Genomic DNA, 27,826 nt, shown 5'->3' with positions numbered 1-27,826 from the left:
CTGTCTCAGTGCCGGAGTTACAGGTGTGTGCCATCACGTCCCACCAGCCCTGGAGTTTATTTTACTGACTTTGAAGGCTACATGGACTTCAGGATGCTGCTAAGGAAGGTTGGGATCTAGTTTGGCACAGCCTATAGGTGTTTCTCAAGCTGTTGGTGTTTTAGTTTTGTTTGGCTTTCTTACTTGTTCTTACTTTTGTCTCCAAGTAGCAGGACTACAGGGTGCCACCAGCCTGTCTACATTTCTTTTTTTTTTTTTTTTTTTTTTTTGGCATGTATGTATATGAGTTTGTAAGTCTTTGCATCACATGCATGCAGTGGCCATGGAGGCCAGAAGAGGGCATGGCATCCCCTGGAGCTACAAATGGTTATGAGCTGCCATGTGGGTACTGGGATTTGAACCTGGGTTCTCTGGATGAGTGGTTACTGCCCTTAACAGCTAAGCTACTGCTCCACCATCACTACCTCCAGTCTACATTTCTTAAATTACAGTGTGAGGTTAAGGAACACAGTGACTGGGCTGGAGCGGGGCTAACATGCCTCCTGCTCCTCTATGGAGGTTCAGGCTCTTTGGAAGTCATTGTTCTAGGGTTATTGGGCTATTCAATATTTCTGTTTCATTTTAAGTCATCTTTATAAAGTTTGTTTTTCAGGAAAATTGTCATTCATGCATGCTAGTGTAGTTTTGTTTTTTTACAAATATTAATTTGACATCCTCCTTAAGAATGGCCTTTCTCCTGGTTTAATTCCTGGTTTTTCTTTCTCTTGAATAGACTTTGAAGACATCCAGTTTGGCCTTTTCCCAGAAGCTTTAGAGGAAGCAAGGAGCTCTCTTTGGTTTTTGCTTTGTTTTGTTTTGGTGCAGGGGATGAAACCTAGGGCCTTGCCTAGGCACACACTCAGCTCTGTCCCCAGACCTCTGCTAATGTGGAGAGTTAGTTCCACTTGGGTTTCATTAATTCTCCTTTCCTGGTCTCCTTGGATTTTTTTTTTTTTCTTATGTTTAACCTATTTATGCCCATCCAGGTCACAAACTTCTATCAACAGAAAGGGGAGGTGGCAGCTGTGGAGTCTTGCTCTGGTTATGGCCTTTGGGTACAGGCAAGGCTCTCAGTTGCTGATTGATGATGGAGCATCTCTGAGGAGGCCACTTGAAACCACCAGGGAGCAAGTGCTTGAGGTATCCAGCAGGGGAAAATAATGAACTGTTGGCCATGGTTTCATCAGTATCCCTCTGCCTAGACACTGAGCAGACCTGTGAACACAAGGTGACTGGCCCTACCATAATTTTCACAGGGGCAGGCCTCAGATGGTGAGGCACAAGCCAGGAGTAAAGGTGATGACAGTTGCCCTCTGGTTACCAAGACCATAGGGTGTCCGGAAGTGAGAATAGAAGCCTCCCCAGGTTTAGGAGGCCTGGGGTCCTCAGCTGAGTGCCTGTCACAGCCTCAGCCATGAGGGTGACAGGTGTGATCCCTGGGCTCCTAAGGGTCTCTCTACACTAAGAAGTAGATTTGCTACCTCTGCTCTGTTTGTGATCCTAGTTCTGCTTTGTGATTTAAACTTAGCCCTCCAGCTTCCAAGGGCTTGGCAGTTTTTATTTCTTGGCTCCTGAAGTCTAGGTGTAATGTGTAGTGGCTGGAGGAAGTGGGAATGCAGTTTCTGTGTTATAAAACATATGGCTGGCTACCTTTCTTTTTTATTTTTTGAGACATGGTCTCAACTGGCTTCAAACTCAGATCTGCCTGCCTTTGCCTCCCATGCGACACAGCATTCCATTCCCTCTTTTTGTTTTTTGTTGTGTTTTTTTGATTTTTGTAGCCCAGGCCAACTTTGAACTCATGATCTTCGTGTCCTGGTCTCTCAAGTGCTGGGCTTGTAGCACAAGCGTATGCCATCATACCCAGACACTAGTGGTTATAAATGTCCCATGGATATCAGGAGATATTTTTGTCACACTGGATAAACCCCTCCCTGTGTTGTGCATCCTTGTGAAGTGAAAGGTCTGATCTGTGTTCTATTAGTGCTGCATGAGCTGCTGAGGTGCCATCCCAGCAGCTACAGCCCCCATGCACCCACACACACACTCAGTCTTGACTGCAGTGAACTGAAGTCTCTTACCCTACTGTGGTTGAACTTATTTGGGGCATAGTCACTCATACTGAGATGGTGTGCCCTTTGGACTGAGTACGTTCCAGGGAGTGGCCTTGTCCCTACTACCTGAGCCACATGAGCAGGTGCCAGCATTTATCACTCCTAATAGAGTAGTGACTCCATTATTCCCTGGTCTTCCTTTCCTGATGGCCAAAGGGAACGACAGGTCCTTGGACCTTTCTGCTCTCTGCTTTCTGGATGGGTCTCAGGCCATCTTGAAGGCTACTTCTGTCCCCCCTTTTCCATACTCTCACTGTGTGCTCATTGGCTGACTGCAGGAGCTCCTAGAAGTCATTTCAACCCTTGCCTTTTAACCAGCAGTCTTGTTCTTTATGTGAGTCAACTCTTGGGGTTCCTGCAGTCACTCCTGAGGGTCCTGTCACTACCGTGTTGAATTAATGCTTTGCTCATCTTACAGGGTATGTTCTGACTTCCCAATTCCATGGGCTTGTAAGGTCCAAGCTTTAGGAGTCAGGTTGGGACTTAGATGACCATGCCTATTTCCTCTGCTGCTACAGTAAGTGCTCTTTGCCCAGTGGGGAGCTGAAGGGAGGCTGGGAGAGAAAGGGGTACCAGCCAGAGGGCTGGGACATGGGGAGATGGGGAAGAGGATGGAAATGGTACAGTCTGCAGGGGTCAGACTATGTGATCCTCCATAAACCTCAGTGTGTGTGTATCTACTATGTGTTTGTGTGTGTGTGTGTGTGTGTGTGTGTGTGTGTATATATATATATATATATATATATATATATATATATATATGCTTGTGAACCTATGGTGTATGTGTGTGCGCATGTGAGCCACTATGCGTTTGCATGTGTGTGCATGTGAACCTGTGGTGTGGGTGTGGTTATGCAACGGAGCTGGCTGCTCAGATACCTGGGCATGAGTTGAGAGGATCCTGTTCTCAGCATGGCTGGCCCAGGTGCTCTGGGCAGGTTATAGCCCTCAGACCCTCAGTTTTTCACCTGGACATAGGTTCCTGAGCCTCTTCAAATTCACAGAAGGGATGTGGGGTCCCCATGACAGGAAGAGGACTGCAGGGTTTACAGGGGTGCTCACCCTGTGGCTCTGGGACCTTAGTGACTCCCTCACCGGAACCTGAACGGCATGCTAGAGACCACAAGAAAGCTGGGGGGGGGGGGGACGATGCGCTGCTTCCTGCTTGACTTCATTTCCAAACCATGGCAGTGCCCTGGAAGGAATCCTGCTGGTGACCGCAGGCTCAGAGAATGGAAGGCAGGTGGGCCCATCGCATGATGCAGGTGGCTGGGACCCAGCAAACCTGGAGGATCCATCCACTGCACTGAGCTGACCCAAGTGTTGAAGGCTCCCTTAGTTCTTAGATCGTTTTAATTGTGAGTTATCAACATAAAGTTGGGAGCTGTAGGAAAAGTCTAAAATGAAAGTAGCATCTGTTTGTCCTCTCCTCCCTGGCCCCACCACACAGAGGCAACCCCTCAGGTGACATAGGACCCTCTGGAAATGTCACGACTCATGCTGTCTCAGGGCAAACAGGCCGTGCCTTTAGCTGACCTTTCAGGTCTGATTTCATGTTCTTCTCATCCGGGTGGGGAACATGTATTGGGAGGCAAGGGGACTTGAGTGCCCCAGAGCCTTTGGCAGGGTGTCAGGACAGGCAGGAGTGAGCCTGGGAGGGGCATGGAACCGCCGCAGGTGTTTCTTTTCCTGACCGCGGCTCATGGCCGCGCTCAGGTTTTGCTTTTCACCTATGTCTGTGAGAATGTGAGCAGGAAAAAGCAAAAGGCACTGGTGGTGGCACGCCCATGCTTCTGGGCCGGGGTTCGAGTCCCCGCAGTACCTGCTTCCTTTCTGCTCCGGCTTCAGGCCTCTCTTCCCTATCCCCCAAAAGACTTGGCAATTCCTAGGAGAGCCAGGGACTCCTGCTCCCCTCTCTGTCCTTTCCTCCTGCAGGCTCCCCTGGGCCCTAACTGCTACAGGTCTCACCTCCTGGAACCCCCAGCCTCTGGTAACCCCAAGCCTACTTCTGTCTCTATGGGTAGTTCATTTACCTTTATGATAGGGTTCCAGTCAGTATTTGTACCAGTACTGTGGCTTAGTGGCAGATGACTGACCTAGCACATGCCAGGCTGAATTAGAAGAGAATGTCAAGCCACAGTCACTCCTGTGGTTTGGGAATTGTCTCTCAACTTACTGAGCCAAAGCACAAGCAGGTGGATCTCTGAGTTAGACAAGCCTGTTCTACATAGCAGGTTCCAGGACAAGCTAGAGCTATGCAATGAGACCCTGTCACAAGAATTAAATAAATGTTTGGTGGTCATGGTGCACACCTTTGATCCCAGCACTCCGGAGGCAGAGGCAGGCAGATCTCTGTGAGTTCGAGACCACCCTGGCCTACAGAGTGAGTTCCAGGACAGCCAAGGCTATTACACAGAGAAACCCTGTCTCAAAAACCAACCAAATAAATAAATATCAGGACTAATTACAGAAAATGCCTCCAAGGTGTAGTAGAAGAATAAGTAGGGTATATGTAGACACCATGCCAACACACGTGACGAAGGGACCTCGAGAAAGCAGGAGGCCTCTGAGCCACATAAGAGCTTGCACTTCCAGCCTTCCAGTTCAGTGTGATGACAAAGCAAGCTCATGGCTTTCCTCACCTTGGCATCAGAGCTGAATTAGGCCGAAATCTACTCTGTCCTCTCCCCAACAGGTTACCAATTTCCTGAGCTCACGGTGACCTTCAGCACCTGGTTGCTCTCTAGTACCTTGATTCCTTGGTTGTCACATTCTCTTTATGTCTCTTGGCCTGACTGTTCTGCTGGGTCTTCGGCTCTGGCTTTCCCCTGCAGCCTGGTTTGTGGTTGATGGATACACCATTTGGAACTCTTTCGATCCTTCAGGGACCCTGCGCATGGGAGGCTAGAGGCTGAGGTTCACTTCCAAAATTGCACTCCATGGCACTCTTTGGAGACAGGCTCTCCCATGAACCCAGAGCTCACCAACTGTCTATGCTCTGGGAATTCACCTGTATTCCTGGCCCCTCAACGCCCTCCCATGTACCCCAGCATTGAGGTTACTGACACGGGAACTTGACCAACTATTTGGGTAAAATCCAGGGATTCCCAATTAAGGACCTCAAGCTAGTACTGCTGGCCCTTGCTCTGAATGAAGCTTCTTAGCATACATTCCTGCGTACTGTGTTTGAAAACAAAGGCAGAGAATAATGGAGCCTCAGAGAGAGTGCATGGTGGAGACAAGTACCTAGAGGCTGAGGCAGGAGGATGAACATTCCTGCCCAACCTGGACTACAGAAGACAGATGTCCTGGCTAGTTTTATGTCAACTTGACATGTTAGACTCATCTGAGCAGAGGGAGCCCTCAATTGGGAATATGCCTTCCCATAAGATCTGACTGTAGGCAGACCTGAAGGGCATTTTCTTAATTATAGTGATTAATGGGGAGGGCCCAGCCTATTGTGGGTGCCACACCTGGGTTAGTGGTCCTGGGTTCTGTCAGAAAGGGAGCTGAGCAAGCCATGATGAGCAGGCCAGTAAGCAGCACCCCTCCAGGACCTCTGCATCAGCTCCTGCCTCCAGGTTTCCACCCAGTTTGAGTTCCTGCCTTGGCTTCCCTCAGTAGACTATGTGTAAGCCAAATTAACCCTTCCCTCCCCACACTGTTTTTGGTCATGGTGTTTGGTCACAGCAACCCTCACCCTAAGACAGCAGTTCTGTCTCAAGAGCTGAAAGAACCGTCCTTTTTGAACCAGGTCCTTTTGGGGTACTGGCTTCATAGGAGCCCTAAATTTGACGTGGTGCTACATTGTTCACTGCTGACATTTCACCATGTGACAGAGCAAATGAATAAAGGTCTTCAGGCTGAGCCCCACTGCTCTGCACCCTCAGTAGTACTGGGGTGAAGCCAGGGTTTCACCATGCTGGCCGAGTCTCAGGCACAGCCGCACCCCTCCCCCCCCCAGCTGTCTTAAGAAAAAAATGAAAAACAGAAACGGAAGACCTGGCTCAAGCAAGAGGGGACGAAATGGGAATCGCAGCTTCAGCCCAGCCCAGCTTGCCCGGCCTCTCCCTCCAGGCAAGCAGTGCTGCCACGTTGATTCTGCAGAGGGCGCCAGTGCTCAGATGCAGGCCTGTGACCCCGCTGCTGCTCCCCATTGACTCTTAGGGGCCAGCGTGCTTCCCCACTTGCTGACTCTTTGAGGGCTCTCCCCAAGGAACTCTAAGATCACAACTTGGACCTGCAGGGTCCCTGGCTGTGGACATCCAGTTGCCAATTAATGAGATGGGAGAGACACCAGGGTGGCGTCACTCTGAGCAGGGGCGGGAGTCTCCCGGGCGGAACTGAACCGGCACAGTGCCAGCCTTGGCCTCCTGCACCTGTGGAATCCCAGCTCCTACCTTCCGGAAAGACCTAGTCATGATGCGGTACACCTCTCCATGAAACAAAGTACAGTTTCCTGGTTACCATCTGGAGGGAGTGCAAGGTTCGCAGCCTGTATTTTTTCTGCTGCTGGAACTCCAGCCACAGGGCTAGCTCTGACCCTGGCTTCTAGCTTTAGGAGCCTGTCCACTGTGTGAGCCCCCAATCTAATCCTGGTCAAGATCCTGTCAATTAGAAATAACTGTCCTGGGGGGTTGGAGAGATGGCTCAGCACCTAAGAGCACTGACTGCTCTTCCAGATAACCCAGGTTCAATTCCCAGCACCTAGAGGGATTTGATGCCTTTGTCTGACCTCCACAGACACCTGGCACACCCGTGGTGCACATACATAGATATGTACATACATACAGGCAAAGTTTCCATATGTGTGAAATTAAATGAAAAGGAAATGACTGTCCTACCTACAGGCAGAGTCGTATCGTCCGTCCCCCGTGCCCCCCGTGTGTCGTCGTACTCCCCTACCCCCGCCTCCAGGAATGTCCTGTCCAATTTACCCAGCAACTCATCCTTCCGGACTTAATTAAAGTCCCACACACTTTAGCGCTCTCGGAAGCCGCCCTCAGCTGGTGACAATCCCTGACGCAGGATTAGGAGCCTTAGACACAGTCACGTCAAGCTTCGCCACAGATATTTATAGTTGTGTTTAATGCCAGATGAAGCATTTCTTTTGCCCCAAAAGCCTATTCCAGAGCTATGCTGGTGAAGATACAAACCCTGGGGAAACATCTGGCTGGGAAGGATATGTTTGTACTTTGACACACACCCCCCCCCCCACACACACACCCAATTTTGTTTTTCTTTGTTTTGTGAGACAGGTTTTCTCTGTGTAGCTTTGGAGTCTGTTCTGGAACTCAAGCTGTAGACGAGGCTGGAGTAGCCTCTAACTCACTGAGATCTGCCTGCCTCTGCCTCCAGAGTTCTGAGACTAAAGGTGTGCACTTCCAATGCCTGGGCTGCCCCCGTTTTCATTGTTTATAAAATGTACCAGTTGTCACAATGTATTGAATATAAGCTTATTTTGTTCATCTTTTGCCATACTGGGAATTCAACCCAAGGCCTTGTACCTGTTAGGCAAGTACTCTGCCACTGAGTTATATTCCCTAGCCAGCTTTTAGTGCCTCAAGACAGGGGCACTCGCTTGCCTGACTTTGAGCACAGTCCATAGTCCAGACAGATCTTGATTTTGCAATCTTCCTGCCTCCATTTCCTGCGTAGCTGGTACCACCAAACTCCCTTATTACAAGCATGTTTAAAATAACATTTTTTGTTTGCTTTTTGGTTTTGGTTTTTTGAGACAGTGTTTGTCTATAGCATGTGCCATCACTGCCTGGCTAAAAGAACACATTTCTTTTCTTTTTTTTTTCTTCCTTGTCTTTGTCTTTCAAAGACAGGATTTTTCTGAGGCTTTGGAGGTTGCCCTGGAACTAGCTTTTGTAGACCAGGCTGGTCTCAAAACCAAAAATAACAAATTTCTTAAGAACTTTCTATATCAAGTCTGATTTTCTAATTATCATTTCTCTTGTGTGTGTGTGTGTGTGTGTGTGTGTGTGTGTGTGTGTGTATTTGGTTTTCTAACTTTATAGACCCCATATGCATGCAGGATCCTGAGGCATAGACATGGGCATTGGATCCCCTGGAACTGGAGTTATAGACAGTATGAGCTGCAATGTGGGTGCTAGGACTTGAACCTGAATCCTCTGAGAGAGCAGCCAGTGCTTTTTGTTTGTTTTGTTTATTCATGACAAGGTTTCTCTGTGTAGCCCTTGAATTTAGAGCTCCACCTTCCTCTGCCTTCAAGTGCTGGGGTTAAAGGTGTGAGCTACCATACCTAGTGCTCTTGACCCCCGAACTACCAAGGACTGCCTATGTCACTCTGGGAGGCCTAGATCTTGTTGTATAGATAGACTGGGCACAAGGGCTTTTCCTCTATTAATGCACAGACCCAATTTGCACTTCTTTTGTAGTTTGTGCTTCAATGTTAGTGGTTTAAAAGTTTAAGGTAAGTCTCATTACTAAAACTGATTTCTTACCCTTTTCTTTCATTAAAAAAAAAAAAAAAAAAAAAAAAGCAGACGAGGCAGGAGGGTCAGGAGTTTGAAACTAGCCTGGGCTATAAGGAAGACTCTGGCCAAAAACAAACAAACAAAAAGGCAAATTGAAAACAATTATCTCAAGCTTAATGGCGTGTGCCTTTAACCCCAACAGTCTGGAGGCAGAGGCAGGTGGATCTAAGTTTGGGGTCAGCTTCATCTATAGAGCTAGTGCCAGGGCAGTCAGGGCTTCACAGAGAAACCCTCTCTCTAAAATACAAAGCAAAGCAAAACAAAAAACAAAAAAAAAAACAACTAACCAATATTTTTTAAACACAGCTTTTATTAAAGAAACTAAATACATTTTTATTCTGTGCATATTAAATGTTCATATATTTGAGTGTGTTGTATATACACACACAGACATAATTTTCATCATATGCTTTTTGTTCTGACTGGTTGTGTGTCAACTTGACACAGGCTGGAGTCATCAGAGAGGAAGGAGCCTCAGTTGAGGAAATGCCTCCATGAGATTCAGCTGTAATGCATTTTCTCAATTAGTGACCAATGGGGAAGGGCCCAGTTCATGATGGATCATGCCATCTCTAGTCTGGTGGTCCTAGGTTCTATAACAAGCTGAGCAAACCAGGGGAAGCAAGCAAGTAAGCAACACCCCTCCATGGTCTCTGTATCAGCTCCTCCAGGATCCTGCCCTGTTTGAGTCCCTGCCCTGACTTCTGTCACTGATGAACTAAGACTGTAAATGGAGTTTTTAATTGGTCTAAGTAATAAAAACCCGGTATCAGACACAGAGGAAAATGCTGAGAGATCAGAGAGAAGCAGCAAGCCACTGCCACACCTTACCTGCTTAGTGTCTCAGCAGGCAAGAGTTCCTCCTCCTCCCTGCTTTTATCTTGTTTCTGCTACCTCATTTCCTGTCTGTCTGTACAGACCTCCAGACCTCTATGGTTAGCTAGTCTCTGACCTTCAAGACAGACCGGCTTTATTTGTACAAGCTATCACCACATAAGATGCATGGTGTGTGAACATCATTTTGAGTATATGTCAGGATAACTGTAGCCTGCATACTGTGTAGACTTCCCTACATTATTCTGCTACGTGAAGGCCCTCACTTAGATCTTTGTTTACTCCCCTGGGAGGAATGCCTCTGTGGCCTGTCTGCCTGAAGAATTCAACAGTGCTTCCTTTCCCTAGCATAGCATAGTCAAGGACATTATGCAAACAACCCTATTGGACTCTGAGACATTCTACCCCACACAGAGCACGTCACATGAAAGTGATAAGAACTACTCTGTGTTTATTATTGCTTCTCTGTCCTGCTTTGAACCCTGACCTACCTTGAAAGAAAAGCTTCAGAGCTGGGCTCCTGAGTCCCTTGTTCCTGTTAAATCTCAAATTTGACTTTGATTCCTCAGCACCATTCACCGGTGGGTCTCCATAATAACCATAGCTTTATTACACCTGTAGGAAAGAAGACAGTGATCCAAGGACCATTATTTTATTCTTTTATCTATTTGTATAATATATACTTATCTATTTGTATGTGGGAGTGATACTTGTGGAGATTGTAACAGGCCCCCAGACCATAGCTGAGGCCATGATGGAATACCACTCAGGCCTTAAAACTCAGCATGTAGACAGCACATGACAAACAAAACAAAAGAAAAGACCTAATGTCCATAGTTCTGTGAAAGCATAGTTCTGCTGCTGGCTAATTGTTCTTGTTAATTGAAGCATGTCAACCCAGAATATGGCTTTGTGCTTAAAAGTTTACCTGAGAAAGCCTTGGGATCCCAAACACCCAGGATAGTTGCCAACTGGCTGATGATAATTTATTTTTTGAAGATTTATTTATTTTTTTATGTCTACAGTATTCTGCCTGCATGTATGCCTGCACACTAGAAGAAGGCATCTCTGGAAGAGCAGCCTGTGCCCTTAACCTCTGAGCCATCTGTCCAGCCCCTAATAAAGGCTTTCTATTGACTTAAATCCATGTCTGAGCAGTATTTTCTGATGGACACCCCACAACAGAGGTCATAGGAGGTCTTGAGGGAGTCTATTCTTTCCTTCCACTGTGTGGTTCCAGAGATGGAACTCAGGCTTGGCAGCAAGCGCCTTTATCTACTGAGCCATCCTGCTGACCCAGCATTTCAATTTTACATGAAGGTATCTTCATTTTACTCTTGAGTGTTAGGGTCCTGGAGAAGTCCCACAAAAGACCACCATCCAAGTATGCAATCAGCAAGAAAAAGAATGCCAGCATAAGCCAGGCGTTGGTGGCACACACCTTTAATCCCAGCACTCAGGAGGTAGAGGCAGGAGTTCAAGACCAGCCTAGTCTACAAAGCTAGTTCCAGGACAGGCTCCAAAGCGACACAGAGAAACCCTGTCTCAAAACAAACAAACACACACACAAACAAAAACAACAAAAAGAGTGCCAGCATATTGGAGCTGCATACCTGACCCAAAGGCAAAATGGTAATCCTTTTAAGCACAACTAGGGGAGTTTCAGGGACAGTTTGTTCATCTCAAATGTAATTGGGTAAGCAAGCATCAGCCACATCAATTCATTTCTGATTGGCTAGGGCTAGCAGGGACTGGCTAAAGCTGTAGTTTTTCCATCTTTGAGCATGTCTGGACAAGTTCTAGAACCTGTCCCTATTTGGTCATTGCCTTGAGGGCTGTGGGGGCTGGCTCAGGCCTGGTACCTTATCTCCCTCATTTCTGTGTGCATGCTCTCTCTCTCTCTCTCTCTCTCTCTCTCTCTCTCTCTCTCTCTCTCTCTCGTTCTTTTAGGAAACTGAAACTCAGGCCCAGTTGTAAAATGGGGAAAGTTCAGACATTTCATTGAGTGCTGGGATTCCAGGTATGTGCCCATTCCTGGTTTATTCCATGCTGGGGATCAAACACAGGGCTTCATGCATGCTAGGCAAGCAAATCAATTGAGCTACATCCCCAAATGCCTTCTTATTTGGGGGTGGAGGGTGGGGACAGGATCTCACAGTGTAGCTCTCTGATTGGCCTGGAACTCACCATATAGACCAGGGTGGCCTCAAATTCACAAGGGTTCAACTGCCTCCCCTGTACTAGGATTAAAGGCATAGGACACCATGCTGGGTTCTTTTTTACATTTTTAGTTTTTGGATTTGTTAGTTTCTTATTTAAGTGTATTTGTGTTTTGACTGCATGTAAATATGTGTATGTACCATGTGTGTGCCTGGTGCCTGAAGAGTTCAAAAGAAGGCTTCAGATTCCCTGAGGATGGAGTTAAAGAGGGTTGTGAGCCCTCACGTGGCTGCTAGGAATTGAACCTGGGTGGTCCGCTAGAGCAACAAGTGTTCTTAATTGCTGATCTAATTCTCCAGCCCGGCTTTTGATTTGTTAGCCGCAGAGACAGGGTTTCTCTGTGTAACAGCCGTGGCTGTCCTGGAACTCATGTTGTAAACAAGGCTGGCCCTGAGCTCACAGAGATCTGCCTGCCTCAGCCTCCCAAGTGCTGGGATTAAAGGCGTGCACCACCAATGCCCAGCCCTCTTTTAACTTTTTTTTTTTAAGACAAGGTCTTCCGGCTTGCTTAGAATTGTAAGCAATTCTGCCGCCTCACTCACACACACACACACACACACACACACACACACACACACCAAGTGAAGGATTATTGGTACACACCACTATTCCTAGTGTCCTATTTGGTAATTCTAAGTAAACAAGACAATAATAGATCCTGGATGGAACCTGGAGATTAGAGAGGTAGACTTATAAGAAGCCAGTGCATTACATCTCAGGCAGCCGAACTAGTCAGCCATGGCAGTTGAGCACTTGAGATCTCAGCAGGAAGATTTCCAAATGTGTTATGATATAATTTTCAAGCTAAACACATGACTGTCAGCTAGGTTTGGTGTTGGATCTCTGTCATCCCAGGACTCAGGAGCCTGAAAGTGGAAAGTCATGTTCATGGTTATTCCTGACTACACAGTCAGTTCCAAGCCATTCTGGACTATGAGTCCCTCTTTCAAAACAAGACAAAGCTGGGCGGTGGTGGTGCACACTTTCAATCCCAGCACTCAGGAAGCAGAGACAGGTGGATCTCTGTGAGTTTGAAGCCAGCCTGGTCAGAGCTACATAGTGAGACCCTGTTTTAACACACACACACACACACCACCACCACCACCAAAAATCTCTCAATATTTATATTGACAAAGATGTCAAAGATTACTTTACCCATCAGAAGGTAACTCCAGTGAAATGCTAATGTAAATAGAACTGGAGAGACAATCACTTAGAGGCAGTAAAAAAAAAAAAAGTGCTGGGGGGCTGAGGGATGGCCCACAGTCAACAGTCAAGAGAACTTGCTGCTCTTCAGCTTCCAACATCCATGTCAGGCAGCTCATGACCATGTAACTCCAGACACAGGTGATCCAACGGCCTCTTATAGTCTGTGAGGGCACTGCATGTACATGCACAAACCCACACACAGACACAAATGCATACACATAAATAAAAGTGAGATTTTTTTTAAAGTGCTAGAATAAGATATTCAAATTATATAGAAAAATAGCCAGTGGTAGCACAGCACCTGGGAGGCAGAGGCAGGTGGATCTTTGTGAGTTTGAGGTCAGCCTGGTCTATAAGAGCTAGTTCCAGGACAGGCTCCAAAGCTACAAATGTCAAAAACCTAAAAAAAAAAAAAAAATTACCCCCTGATAAACCCTGAACCTTGGTCACCTTTTGGATTGACAGGGCTAGTTACATTCCATCAGTCCCCTTGTTGTAATCTGGACTCCTCAGGACTCCTCAGTGGTGAATGAGATACCTTCCCCAAAGTTCCAGAGATCTCCCTTTGGCCCACCTTGAGATTGGCGTTCATCTTTTTTTTTTCCCTTCAGGTTTCTCTATGTAGTTCTTGCTGTTCTGGAGCTCACTCTATAGACCAGGCAGACTTTGAATTCAGAGATCCACCAGCCTCTGCCTTTCCAATTCTGGAGTTAAAGGTGTGGGCCACCATGTCCGGTTCCTTATTTTAATTTGGTTATGGTATTTCACTTAGTGAAGAAGTATTTAATCTCAAAAGCTTTTCTGCACTTTCTGATACTCTTGGTATCTTGGGCTTTCAGAGTTCCCAGTCAGAGCTGGGCCAATTCTAGGCTAGTCACACCATTGGTGGCAGCTGTGTGAACTTGGGCGTTGCGTGGGCCTTTCACACAGGAGACCATCTCAGAGCAGAACAGACCAGAGCTCCCTAAGGTCAGGGAATAGGTGGCAGGCAGTGCCCTCATCTTCACACCTTGAAGGACATGCTAGGCTGCTGCTGGAGACAAGCATAGTCACATGGTTAAGGCCTTTTCAGGCAGCTCTAGGCTAGAGCAGCAGAGAGAGCAGCCAAATCCTTCCAGGCCTGAGTAGCCCAAGGGAGTCCTGAGTTTATCCAGAAAGTCATGGAAGGAGCAGGACCTAAGCTGCTTATGGAGGCAGACAGTGTGGCCTCAAGGAAAAAAGTAGTGGCTACATCGGAGACAGAATTGGGGGCCCAAGGCTAGGGAGGAGAGTGTCACCTAGGGAAATGGCTTTACTTGGGGAGGAGGGCTTTCCCCGGGAAGGAGCAGAGAGACTATGGTACAATCAGCAGGAGCTGAGCCATGGAGGACTGAATCCATGAGGATGGGAAGGGGACCCTGTTTCTTTCCCCCCAGTTCCTAGAGTTGGCACCTTCATAGGATTCTTTGTTTTGTTTTTCTGAGACACTTTTTTTTTTTTTTTTTTTTTTTTTTAAGAAAGTGTTTTTCTGTGTAGACTTGGCTGTCCTGGAACTAGCTCTGTAGACCAGGCTGGCCTCGAACTCAGAGATCTGCCTGGCTTTGCCTCCCGAGTGCTGGCACTAAAGGCGTGCGCTGCCATATGGGCCCAGCTTCACTGGCTTCTTCACACCACTGATTTACCCTTTACCCCAACTGTCATCCCAGATCTGGTTTCCTGGAGGGGACAGCCTGACATGGCTCTCAAGTCTAGGAAGATCTGGCTCTTTGAGACCTGAGCATGACTGCAGATTCCTTCTTCCTGGACCCAGGGCAAGTAGGGGAGGTGTCTGGCTTTGTGCAAGTGGCCCTAGTGGTGTCTACAGTGACAGGAGTCACTAGGAGTGGGGGATGTGCAGCCTGGTGTCACCTGTTGAGATCTAGCAGATGACAGGGCCAGTCTTACAGATCTCAGTGAAGGGTGGAGTAGGAGGCTCTTGGTTCTACCACCGGCAGGCAGGGTTCTGCCCTTGCAGCACATAGAGTTCCAGTCTGGGGAGGAGACCTTGGAGCAGAAAGGGGCTCTAGAAGGAGTGACCCTGGAGTCCCCAGACCAGGCTCCACCACACACATGAGAAAACTTGAGAAAACTGAGGCCCAGAGGAGCCTTCAAACCCAGAGTGGCCAGGAGGGACTGGAGAGAGAGGAATTTCCCAAATTTGGGAATGGGTTGCAAGGCTAAGCTTGAGAGTAAGACTTAGACGGTAGTGTCCAACCTTTTGATACTGTGACATGAAGTTGTCATCTATAATTGTGTTTTGCTACATTCATAGCTATCCTGGGATGCATGTGGCCAGTGAACTACAGATTAGATGTGTCTGCTGAACCTCTGGTCTACCTTCTAGCCAGCACCAGCTCATACCCTTGTGGTGCCTCAAGTGGGACCTCAGCGCCTCGAGCCAGCTCCATGTCCAGCTCTCTCTCTCTCTCTCTCTCTCTCTCTCTCTCTCTCTCTCTCTCGATATTTCTCTCTCTTTTTAAATATTTTTATTTTATTTGTTTTTACAGGCACCAGTGTTTTGCCTGTATGCATCTCTGTGTGAGAGTGTTGGATTCCCTGGAACTGGAGTTACAGATAGCTGTAAGGGGGAGCCCAGGGTGCTGGGAATTGAATCTGGACACTCTGAAAGAGCAGCCAATACTCTCAACCATTGAGCCATCTCTCCAGCCCCAAACCTCACTATTTCTTGTCCAGAGCAGCTGGGTTTGCTGCCAATGACACTTGCTCCTCCTGTATCCTTTGCGAACCCTTCCCTGGCTGCCCAACAGGGGTGCTCGACATCCCTCTGCAGTGGGGTTCCTAGTGGTGGAAGGGCACATCCTTTTTTGCCAGCTTCTTCCTCAAAACTTGGGGCCTTGGGAAAGGTTTAGGGGCTTTGCTCCATTTGGCGCTCTGGACTACGGTTTCCAAGAAGCCAGGCGCGATTTCTTCCCTTCTTCATCCCTAGCTTGCATGGCTTCTGTAATGCTTGCAGTAAGTCAGCGCTAGCCTGAGCTAGGTGAAGCCTGGTGGACAAAATCCTGGGGAAGAGGAGTCTGGGGTTCAGTAAATCCAAAACATTAGTGAACTTGGATTGTTTTGGGCCTTAACCGGCTCTCTAGGTTGTTTTAGGGTTATTTTCACATCGCCCTGAATAGAAAGATTTAGGCTTTTCCAGGCCCTCATCTCTGCTCCATAGGATCAGGGATCCAGACTGAGCATATCCTGGACAGACTAGAAATACCTCTGCCAGCAGGGGTACAAGCCTTTAATCCCAGCACGTGGGAGGCAGAGGCAGGTGGACCTCTGTGAGTTCAATGCTGGTCTCTGTCTGGGACTGCTATTTAGCTCCTCTATTTAGCTAAGTTCACACGAAGCTCTGTCCCAATTCATCTAAAGCACACAAGAACTGAATCAAAGCCCAGCACTTGGGAGGCAGAGGCAGGTAGATCTTTTTAAGTTCAAGGCCAGCCTAGTCTATAAAGCTACACAGAGAAACCCTGTCACAAACAACAACAACAACATGAAAACAAAAACAAACAAAGCAAACTGAATTGAGGGCTGGAGGAATGGCTCAGCAGTTAAGAGCAGTTCTTGGTCTTGTAGAGGATAGTCCCCAGCACTATATGGTGGTTCACAAACATCTATAACTCCAGTTCCAAAGGATGTGACACCTGCTTCTGGCTTTCTCAGGCAATGCATGCAAATGGTACATATAAACACACACAGGCAGAAAAAGCAGGCCTGGTGGCATGATTCTCTCCATCTTTAAGGAAAAAGCATCCCAGTGCCATGGGGGGCAGCTTTGTTCTGGCAGGTTTGAGTAAGACACCATGGAGCATGTCTTTACACAGGGGTGCACTGGCTGTCGATCACTGACAGTGGCTTTCCTAAGGCAGCTCTCCCTGGAGCTTGTTGACATCAGCAGTTCAGCTCTGAGCAGGAAGCCAGGGGATGACTCAGTGCAGGGGTGTGACTCAGGGCTGCAGCTCTGCTGATGCAGGAACGGAACAAACGTGTGCTCAGCTCTGGCCATGCCTGCCCGGTGATAAAGCTGGAACTGGAGGAAGGCTGCATCAGGAAGGTGTGTTCCTAGCTTTTGGTTTATAGGGCTGGTGACTGCTTTGTTGTTTTGTAATGAAAGGGCTGGAACACCTATGCTAAGTAAGCAGTGTCCCTGAGTTACACCCCAAGTCATGATTTATTTTTGAGAGGAGTTCTCGTTGTGATAGCCCTGGCTGTTCTGGAACTCACTCTGTAGACCAGGTTGATCTGGAACTCACTGTGATCGGCCTGCATCTGTTTCCCAAGTGCTGGGCTTAAGGGCCCACACCCCATGTCCAGCCTGGGTCTGTCATCCATGTTTTTAAGGAATTTGTTTGTTTGGTTTCTCGAGACAGGGTTTCACTGTTTATCTTTGGCTGTCCTGAAACTTACTTTTGTAGACCAGGCTGGCCATGAACTCACAGAGATCCATCTGCCTCTGCCTCTGCCTCCTGAGTGCGGGGATAAAAGGCATGCACCACCACCACCACCACCTGGAGTTTGTTTGCTTTTGAGAAAGGGTCTTCTATAGCCCAGGCTGGCCTGGAACTGGCTAGGGAACTGAGGATGACTTTGAACTCTGATCCTCCTACCTCAATCTCCTGGATGCTGGGACTGCAGGCACAGCTGCCATGCCTGGCTTTATAAGATATTCTTAATTTTTCAAAGGAGGAAGGGATGAATTAGTTCCAAGTTCCTGCTGTAATCCTTTGGTTACAAGAGGTACAGAAGGGGCATGTATCAGCAAGAAATTTTAAAATGTGGAGAATTCCAGGATCAAACAAATTAGTTCTTCAACAAGATCCTGGACAGAGGCATCAGTCAGTCAGAGAGCTGAGTGGGAGCTCTTCACATTTGATGAAACAGCATCACTATTAGCACTCTTGACTAATACTGTATTTGAAGATTCATGTTAAAAAAAATTGTTGGGAACTGGGGAGATGGCTCCGTGTTTAAGAGCTTGTACTGTTCTTGCAAGGGACCCAAGTTCAGCTGCCAGCATTTACTCCAGGGAATTCACAGCCGTCAGTAACTCCAGTGTTAGAGTTATCCAGCAATGCCCTTGACCTCTGTGGGCATTTGCACTCATGTGCACTTACCTACCTACACGTATACACCACTGCCGCCGTACTACTAAAAACATATATCTTTGTTTCTGGATATAAGACTCAGTGGTTAAGAACCTAGGATCTGTTTCCAGTATATACCTGTACATAAATAAAAAGTTTAACAAACAAAATATGTATGGTTAGCTGGATGTGGTGGTGCAGACTTGTAAATTCAGAACTTGGGAAGCCAAGTCAGGACTGCGTCTGGAGGCCAGAATGGGATACATGAGATCCTGCATCTAAAAACAAAAAACAAAAAATGGTGCTAGAGGTGGGGAGTTGGCATTTTATTTTTAGTTAATTTTTTTGTTTGTTTTTGGTGTTTTGAGACTGTTGGCTGTTCTGGAACTTACTTTGTAGACCAGGCTTGCCTCCAACTCAGTGATCTGCTTGCCTCTGCTTCCTGAGTGCTAGGATTAAAACTATCCACCACCATGCTGGGCCTGTTACTATTTGAGACAGAGATTGCCTCCCAACTCTCAGCGACCATCCTGCCATCTCTCTGCACCTAGGACTGCAGATGTCCCTCACCACACCCAGCCCTGGTAGGATTATGCAATGTCAGAGCTAGAATGGACTTCCGAAGACATCTACAGAAGAATCATTTAGCCCAAGGAGATTAAAAAAAAAAAAAAAAAAAAAAAAAGAGTCCCTGATGGCTGTGGAGGCTGTTGATTGTATCAGGAGCATTTGGTTGGTGGCAGAGCAGGCACGTGACTCCTAAAGTGTTCCCAAATCATCGGACTCTGCACTTTGTTGAAAATGTCAGTTACTCCCCCGCTCCCTCCACCTCACAGGACCGTTCTGCCTTCATCTGACACCAAAGCTGTTCGCTGAAGAACAAGCCTTATAGTTTACAAACTACAAACTTGGGTTTGTAAACTTGGTCCAGGTAGACCATCATTTCTAAAAAGATATGATCTTGGAATGATCGTCTCTTTCAGCAGAAAGAGCAAAGCTTCCAAGGGTGGGTAGGCAGTCAAAGCTAGGGCTTCCCTTGTCCACTGTGGAACATCAGAAAACCTTTGAAGTCATGGTAAACCAGTGGAATCTAGCCAGCATCTTCAGCTAGGAAAAGTACTTCAACTACAAAGAAGGCAACTCCCCACTCCCAGGGGAGTCATAAAGGAAAGCAGTTTTTACTGCAATGTCTTTGGCAGCATAACTACATCTTCCCCAGCACAGAACAACAGTTTCCAGTACGTCCTGTCCTGGACCAATCTTCTGTCGTCTCTCGGTGGTGAGAGCAGTGACAGCCAATGACAGAGCCTGCAGCCTATGTAATGGTCCCTGAACCAGGCCAGAGTCATCAAACATCAGACACACGTGACTGTTTCCATGGTGTTCTCCCTTAGCAACCCTAACTGGTCCTGTTTATGAACTCAGGAAAATTCCACCCAGAATCTAGCCTGAATTTTCATCTTACCTTTCAGCCACCTCCTTCTTCAAGACAGATAAACTAACTTGAAATGTTTAACCCTTTCTTGAGGTGTGCCTGGATCCAGTCAGCTTTGGGGACCTAGGAGGGATTGGGCATCTATTGGTGATCCATGGTTGCAGCATTTTGCTGTAATCAGGAGTGTGCCCCACACTGCCTAGTGCTGCAAATGGGTGGGCAGGTGGCAGGAGACAGTAGTGTCAGCTACGGCTTCCAGGAGCACATCCCTTGGGGCAGGTTTGGCACTAAGCAGCTCACAGCCTCCATACCGCCATCCCCGTTCAGTGAGGGATAAACAACCAGCCTGGCATCATGTGTGAGGGACTCTTAGGGGACTCTGCATAGAACCCCCTATGACAGCCAGGATGGGACGAGCAAATGTCAAAGTACAAGTATGGAGGATGGTGACATTTAGGCTGAGTAGAAGAAAGAGCTGATCCTCCTACTGGCTCCAGGACACCCAAGTCCCCTATCGAGGGCTCAGTACCCACCATTCAGCCTTAGAACTAGTTGCACTAGAATAATGCTGTCTATAAACATTCCTGTCTGACTTTAGCAGGCTACAGTGCTGGCTGGCTGGAGAGATCTGTGGGAGATGGCTGGAACTTAGGAGAGCCTTTAAAAGTCCCCAGTATCAAGTCAAGGCCACACCAGGAGTAACTATGTAGATGACACAGGAGCCTCGTGCAGAACTACCTCATCAAGGTGTGGCCGTACTCTAGGGAGTCAGGGAGTATTTTTAACTCTTAGGTAACAGTAGTGATGCAAAGCAAAACACAGGTCATAGCTCAAGATGAACTTGGTGGGGATGGCTGCACTGTCAGGGGTCTCCCAAGGTTGGGGAGAGCAGAATGGACATTATCACCACTATAAGTGTTCTGACAGAGAGTGGGGCTGGGTGGTAGGTAAGGGAGATGAAGAACTGAGGGAAGGTGACCTTTGTGAGCTGCACTGTCCAGCCTTGGTCTCTGTTGACACCTGTCATCAGCTGAAAGCTAGGAAGAGTCAGAACAGTCATGGAAATCTCCACAGTTCTCCTTATCAGTATTCAGTTTGCAGCCCTTCTGGGTCTAGAGTTCTAAGTGTGGGCTGCAAAGGCTCAGGGAGTTGGGCGTGGGATGGCAGCTGCCTCTCTCTCATGCCCTCCCACTAGCAGTCATTCATGGGTGATGGGCTAGAATCAGCCAACCCCAGAAATCATGTGGGTGCTCCTTCCTTAGGAATTTGTGTAACTAGAAGCTTCCAGTGGAAGAGCGACTTCCGTGGGGAAACACAGCTGCTCTGGCCTTGCCCTTAGGAGCTGCCTGACCACAGCAGCCAGAAGTCTAGGCTGGAATAAGCCCTGGCCACAGAGCAATGCAGCTGAACCTTCAAGCTGAGTCGATGGTGACATGAATGGGGGGTCCCCTTCCCTCCTTCCCCTTGTCCATGGGGAGAACCAAGGCCTTCCTTGGCACAGACTCCCTTTTATGTATGTACAGGAGCCTGAGGCTTTCCTAGCACAACTTCCTCTCCATTGTAAGAAAGCAAACCAAGAAGTCACCTTTGACCCTTAGGGGAACACGGAAGCCATGTTACCAGACACATGATCATCCCAGGAACACATGCCGAGTCATGTGGTGGTGCTGAGGGTTGCCCGGAGGTGCTGGTCGAGGGTCATTTCTGAGGAGTGATGCTGGGCATGTGACAAGAATGGCTTTGCCTGTTAAAGCTGGGAGCTAGGAGGACATTCCAAGCACATGTGTCTTGTTGTGTCTGGGTGGGGCCAGCATGAGGACACGGGAACGGCAGCTTCCATACCCTGTTTTCTCTCTGTCCTATAACCTATGCCCTCCTCAATCCAGGCCTCCATGTTTTCAAGCCTTCGGTTCCAGTGCTGTCCACAAAGCAGAGCCTCCCCAGCTAAAGAGTCTTCCTTCTGTGTAGGTGACAGACTGCACACTCTCTGACCAGGTGGCTCAAGCACTCACTCCAGGCCCTACTCCCACTTCCCTTGTTCACCTCAACACCCAGGCCCCCCAAAACTCACCAAACCAGCCTTGCTGATTGTGAAATTGCTTGCCTCTGCTCACTTGCTCTGTCCAGGACACATTCCACACTGAACCCCCACTGACCCCTGTGAGTCCTAGTTGGTTTTTGAGACATAGCCCATGCAGAGGTCACATGACAACACGTAGGAATCAGTTCTCCCCTTGCACATGTGGATGTGAGGAACTGAACTAGGGTCATCAGGCTCAGTGGCCAGTGTCCTTACCTGCTGGGCCATCTAGCTGGCCTTGAACATGTGAACTTTCTGAGTGGCAGATATATCATTGTAAATGAAGGGAATGGGATTAAAGAATTTCAAGACAGGGAGAAAAATGTCAAACTTTCTCATGGAATTCTGCTGCAATGCAGGAAAATCTTCAGACTTCAGGGAAGCTGTCATGGGCTTCTGCTGGCTTCCCTGCAGGAGCAGGCAGATGCGAGCTTCACAGACACAGCTGGGCTCTACATTAATGCAGGAGATGGTTCCTCTGCTTTCTCACCTGGCAGTGTTGTGAAACACATCTCTGGCAAAGACCTCAGAAGCTTCACTCCACACACTTGCTTCCGTAGCGTTGGATGTAGTTTTAAGGAAGAGGCGTGTGTGTCCGTGTTTAAAGAGCGTCACGCTGGGGCTGGGCAGTCTGGGCCAACATAAATATCTGCCAGAGATCTCAAGCAGGTGACTGAACACATCAGGGACATAAGAATGTGGGAGTTACCCGCTTCAGAAGCCTTGCCATCACTTTAGGTCATTCCAGAAGATCCACTGAGCAGGCCACAGAGGCCCCAACATAGGCAAGGGCTGGCCACATTCCTCCCATGGTGACTCATCTCCAGTAGAAGGACAACAAGGGTTGAGACAGCTGTAGGGAGTAAAAGCTGGTCCAGAGCTTCTCCCACCCCACACCCAGTCCCTGGGTCAGTCCTTCCAGAGGAGGAAGAGTTTTTAGCTTCAGATACTGGGCAGCTCAATAGCATTTCTGCCTGTCCTGCTGGGGTATCCATTCTCTACTCTGCTGTTTTCCCATGGAGTGGGTTGCTCTGCCCCCCCTTCCCCAAACTCAGAAATAGCAATGGACTTTGAAGACCCTCCATAGGCACACACACTGAGTTTATTTTTTATTGTAGGACACTGCAGGACAGGGACCCCATTGTCCCATCACAGACCAACATGGGGTTATAGGCCCAGCACACTTCTAGAGCATGCATTCTTTCAACTACTGTTCTAGGTGTGTCAGGTTTGTATTTATGTTGTTATTGTTGCTGAGATGAGAGCTCACTGTGTTGTTCAAATTCCTGGGCTCATGCTTCTGAAATGGCTGGAATCTACAGGTGTGTATCAAAAGCCCTGGTTGTGTAAATCTCAAAAGAGCTACCATTCCAGTTTATTTTGTTTTGAAACAGGACCTGTAGCTCAGGCTGACCTTGAACTCCCTAAGTAGGGGAGAGTGATGTTGAACTCCTGATCCACTCAATTTCACCTTTCAAGTGCTGGGATTGTTGGCCTAGGCTACCATGCCCACCTTACATGGTACTGGGGTTTCTTGCATGCTACCATGCTACCACTACATACAAGTGTTCTACCAACTAAACTATATACACCTGCCTAACCCCACCACCACACAGACAGACACGTACACAGCTTATTCATGCAGCCATTCCTCAGTACATCTGGAACCCATTCTATGTGCTAGGCCTTGCTGACACAAACAGAACTTTGGGCCTCAATGTCTTGGTCTAAGGGTACCAGCACTCCCTTCCTCCAAGGGTTGCTATGAGGGCTGGAAGCACTCAGCATAGGGCGCCCTTGTCTTAGGGAAACAAAGCACACTAGGTAAATGTCACGTTCCAGTGATGGCAGAGGGACCAAGGGGAGCCAGGCAGCTCAGGGGGGAAGGCTAGTTTCTTTTCTATCCAAGAGCAACTGGCCCTGAAGGGAAGGCAGCTGGAGGGAGACACCCAGAAACCATTGCCATGGAGCCAGCAGGGGTCTTGCAGGGTTTCCAAGCTGGAGGCCCAGAGCCTTGCTTTTTTGTTGTCAGTCATCTTCCCTGGTCCCTGGATGCTGCAGCAGGCTCTACAGCCAGGCCTCCTTAGAGCAGCAGCAGGAAGCTGAGATTCTCAGGGACACAGTTGGCTCTCTCATTCCCAGGAAGGTCCTGTTTAATGTGGAATCTTTCCTAAATTTTAAAAATTGACTTTGTAACATCTATTTATTTTGTGTGTTGGGAGATTAGAGGGCAGCTTGTCAAGGTCTGCTCCTTTCTCTCTCCATGTGGGATCTAATGATCAAAGTCAGATTCAGCAACAAGGGCCTTCAACCTACTATACCCCATCTTTCCCTGTCAGCCCCTTCCTCAAACCCTGAAGGAGGTAAATGTTTTCACAGGAAACAAGAAGAGCATCCACTGCCCTTTTTTCTCTTGTCCTGGTGACTTCAGTTCCTGCATCCCCACCTCATCTTGGGGAATTGCAACATCACAGCCACTCTCTCAGTTTTGTTTTGCTGGACCTGGGTTCTCTGTGAAGTGGGTATGTCTGGGGCCTCAATTGATTTTTACCCTCTCCAGGGTACATTTGTCAACTGTCCAAAGCTCGACAGGAAATAATGCTCTCTCCCTGGACAAAGCTCTGCTTCATAGTAGTCTGTAGGTTTTTTCCTGCAGTGGGAGGAGCCCAGGTTTGTGCTGCAGATTTAGAGGCTCTCAGGGTTCCAAAGTCCTTTCCAAAAATCAGTCCTGGGAAGGTGGGGAGCTGGGTGGGTGGATGGGAATTGTAAACTCAGGCTTTAGAAAACAAGAAAGTTGTTTTCTTGGGCGATCCCCCCCCCCAATATCTTATAGATTAAAAACCATAGGTCAGGATACAGTTCCACAGACAGCCCTGTAAGAATTCAAGTGGAGTTGCCCGGTCTTGCCTCTGGCTCCCTGGGACTAAACTAAAAGACCCCAGCATCCTCTCTATTGACCAGGGCTGATGGCCTTGGGCAGGTAGACTCCAGTGTTCTCTGGGGGATTTCTGACCTTCTGGCCCAGTCCTCACAGCAGGCCTTATCCTAATTCTGAATTTTTGCAGCTTCAGTGATTTTCAGGGTCATGACTCCTTCAAGCCACAGCCAAGATATCCACAATCTTCCACATTATCTCCCCACCCCTTTGTTTACTGTATTTTACAGAGTCAGCATCATCCCTGGGTTCTCTCATCCTCTCTCTTACACATTAGGAAATTTCCACTCAGAGGTCATTGGGTTCTTGCCTGAGGTCATAAGGATGCTTGCTTGTCAGTGACACACCTGCCAGAAATAAGAGCTCAGGGCTTCTATTTTTGGCCTGGACTCCTTTGAGGGGACAGCAGGTGACACTAAAATGAACTTGTCTCTCTTCCTGTATTGGTGCTCTCCTTTGGGTCAACCAGCACTGCACAGTGAGACCTTTATACAAACAATGAAAAGGGATAAAAGATTAGGCATGTAGTTCATTGATAGAATACCTAACTAGAAAGCTTGAGGTCCTGGGTTCAATCCTCAATATTGAAAAAAGAACATTCCAGAAAAGATCCACTTGAAAAAGGAAAAAAAAAAAAAAAAAAAAAAAAAAGACAAGAATTAGTGGTTTGGAAACTCCCAGAGCCGAATGGGTATGTGTGTGAGTGGGAGACAGCAGACATCTGGGCCCTAGTGGTAAGAGAGGCAGTCATGGTCTAGAATGTTCTCTAGAAATGTTATTTACTTCTTTCTCATGGACTGATCACTGTGAATTTTCTCTCTGCCTTTGCCAATCAATCAATCCATGCCTTCCAGCCCAGTTTCCTGATTCAGTCTGCTGCCTTTGTTTCACTCTGCAAAACCAGGGACTGAACCTCAAGCTTCACAATCTTCTACCAGCGAGGAAGTCTACAGCCTGTAGAGGGATGGAAACAATGGATTTACAGACAAGCACTTTAGGAGCTGAAGGAAGGTTCTGTGGAGTGCTTGCCTAGGTAAACCTGAGGCCCAGCAGTGTTTCCTTAAAAACAGAAAGGAAACTCGAGTTTTTGCCACAGGTGAGTCAGGCCTTCAATCCCAGCACCCAGGAAGCAGATACTGACAACCAGCTTGGCAGTGAGACCCTGTCTCAAAACACAACACAACACACTATACAGGTTTTTTTTGTTGTTGTTTGTTTTTTTAAATCTAGAGGCTTCTATGTGGTCCTGGCTCACATGGTACTCTCTGAAGACCAAACTGGCCTCGAACTTGCAGAGGTACCACACTAGAGTTTTCTACAGTTTCATTTTCCTGGCCTCCAGATTGTGTTTTAGGCCCTGCCAGAAGCCCAAGAAATCCAGAAACATAAGGTCGGGGGAGGAAGGGGGTGGGTGGGTTGAAAATGAGAACACTTTCTGCTAGTTAACTATGCCTAATTTTAGACGAATCACAAATTCCCTAGAGTCTCAAATCACTGCCTGTAAATTTAGGTGACTCAGTGTTCGTCCTTTCAGAACTAAATTCCTACTAAAAATTTCCAGCCCCAGAACATCCATTAAGTGTGTGTCTCAGTAACATTCCATCCTTTAGGGTGTTTTAGAGACAGAGACAACCAGGGCAGCTTCCAGACGGTCAGGTGAAAACTGCTTAAACATAGTCTTTAATCCCAGTACTCAGGATAGAATGATCTAAATAGTGAGTTCCAGGACAGCCAGGGCTACACAGAGAAACCCTGTCTCAACAAAACAGATAAGCATGAACTGGCCATGGCTTTGGGATGGGAGGTAATGGGCCCGGAGGTTTAACGTTGATCAGAGCCCAACTTTACTAGAACTCCAGCCCAATCTGGAGGGGCTCAGTCCTTCAGTTTTAGTGATATTCACCAGCTCAGTCTGGTCATTAACCTCCATCTATACCCTCTTGAAGCTATTGCCCAAAACTGCCTATTTACAGGTCCTAGAGCGAGTCCGCGGTTTCAGGGCTTCTTTGTGCCCTGGAGAGCTGTTTCACATGACTCCATTTCTTTCCTAAAAACCAAGGTAGCCTACAGCTTACTGGATCAGCCCGAGACTGGCCTCCCTTCGAAAATCTAGAGTATAAAGTAAAAGCATTCAAGTTATGCTCCTATAAACATGCAGGGGATGTGACAGTGTGATAACTTAATTAATGAGTGATATAGAGCCCACCAAAAGCCAGGGCAGCACTGCGGGCCTGTGTTAAAGGCGAGCAGGAAGCTGCAGTACAGGTCACAGCAGCCGCCCTGCCCCCACACCAGCTATTCCCCGCACGTAGGCCGGGCACTGGGGGCGGGGAGCGACGCGCCTGCGCAGAGAGAGACTGCGTCAAAAAGCTTTTGCCTGGACCGGCTGGAACCGGTTGGAACCGGCCGTGCCCGCCCGCCCGCAACTGCGCCTCACAAAGGGAGGGGGCGGCTCACACCCTGCGTATCCTTGCGCGGCGCGGAGTTCGTTCGCGCCCCTCCCCCGCCCTTGTGCCTGAGGCGGCTCTGCGTCCCCTCCCCTCCCCCGCGCGGCCCGGGCTCTGCGGACGCCCTTGTTTCCGCTTATGTCCTCTGGATAAAGGAAAACCCTAACTGTAGAGATGTCTTTTACTTCCAGTCACAATTAAGAAAAAGAACCCATGAGCTCAGCAAAACCCAAAGCAGTACACAAGCCGAACCGGACTGGGGTGGGCTGCGGCACTAATGGTTGTCGGTTGCGCGGGTGTGCCGCCCGGCCCCGAGGTCGCCGAGTCCTCTCAGGCTATGCCACGGCGGGGCCAGGACCTCAGCCTCCTGGCCGGGGGAGGGGGCTTTGTTCGGCTTTGCTAATTGTGAACGAGGACTGGAAGCCTAAAATGGCTGACGCGAGCAAGCACCAACGCCCTTGCTAAATCAGGCTCCAGCAATGTCCGCGGGGGGAGCCAGGGCCTCGGGCCGTCGCTAAAGGCGATGTCCCCGATATCCCGAGTGAAAAGGCAAATAACTCGCAGGACCGAAGTCATTTCGGGGAGAAACGTCCAGTTTCTGTGTCTAAAATGGCTGCCGCATGTTTAGCAAGCTGACAACCCCTATTACGAAACGGAAGTGAAAGCTGTCGACAAACCAACTTTAACACTTAAAGGAGCAGTAAACACGGTGAAACTCATAAAAACACTAAAGGTGCTCTGATTCTATTCGAAAAAAAAAACAGAGGCTCCTATTTTTATAAACTATCATTTTATTTCATGATCTAACTATGGTTTTCGTCATGTGACTTAAATTTTCAAACCTATTTGTGCTTGCTGACACGTCTCAAATATTTACCTGCACCAGGAAAGACTTC

Source organism: Phodopus roborovskii, unplaced genomic scaffold (genome assembly GCF_943737965.1).
Source record: "Phodopus roborovskii unplaced genomic scaffold, PHOROB, whole genome shotgun sequence".
Classification (NCBI taxonomy): Eukaryota; Metazoa; Chordata; class Mammalia; order Rodentia; family Cricetidae; genus Phodopus; species Phodopus roborovskii.
This window is presented reverse-complemented; position numbering follows the sequence as displayed.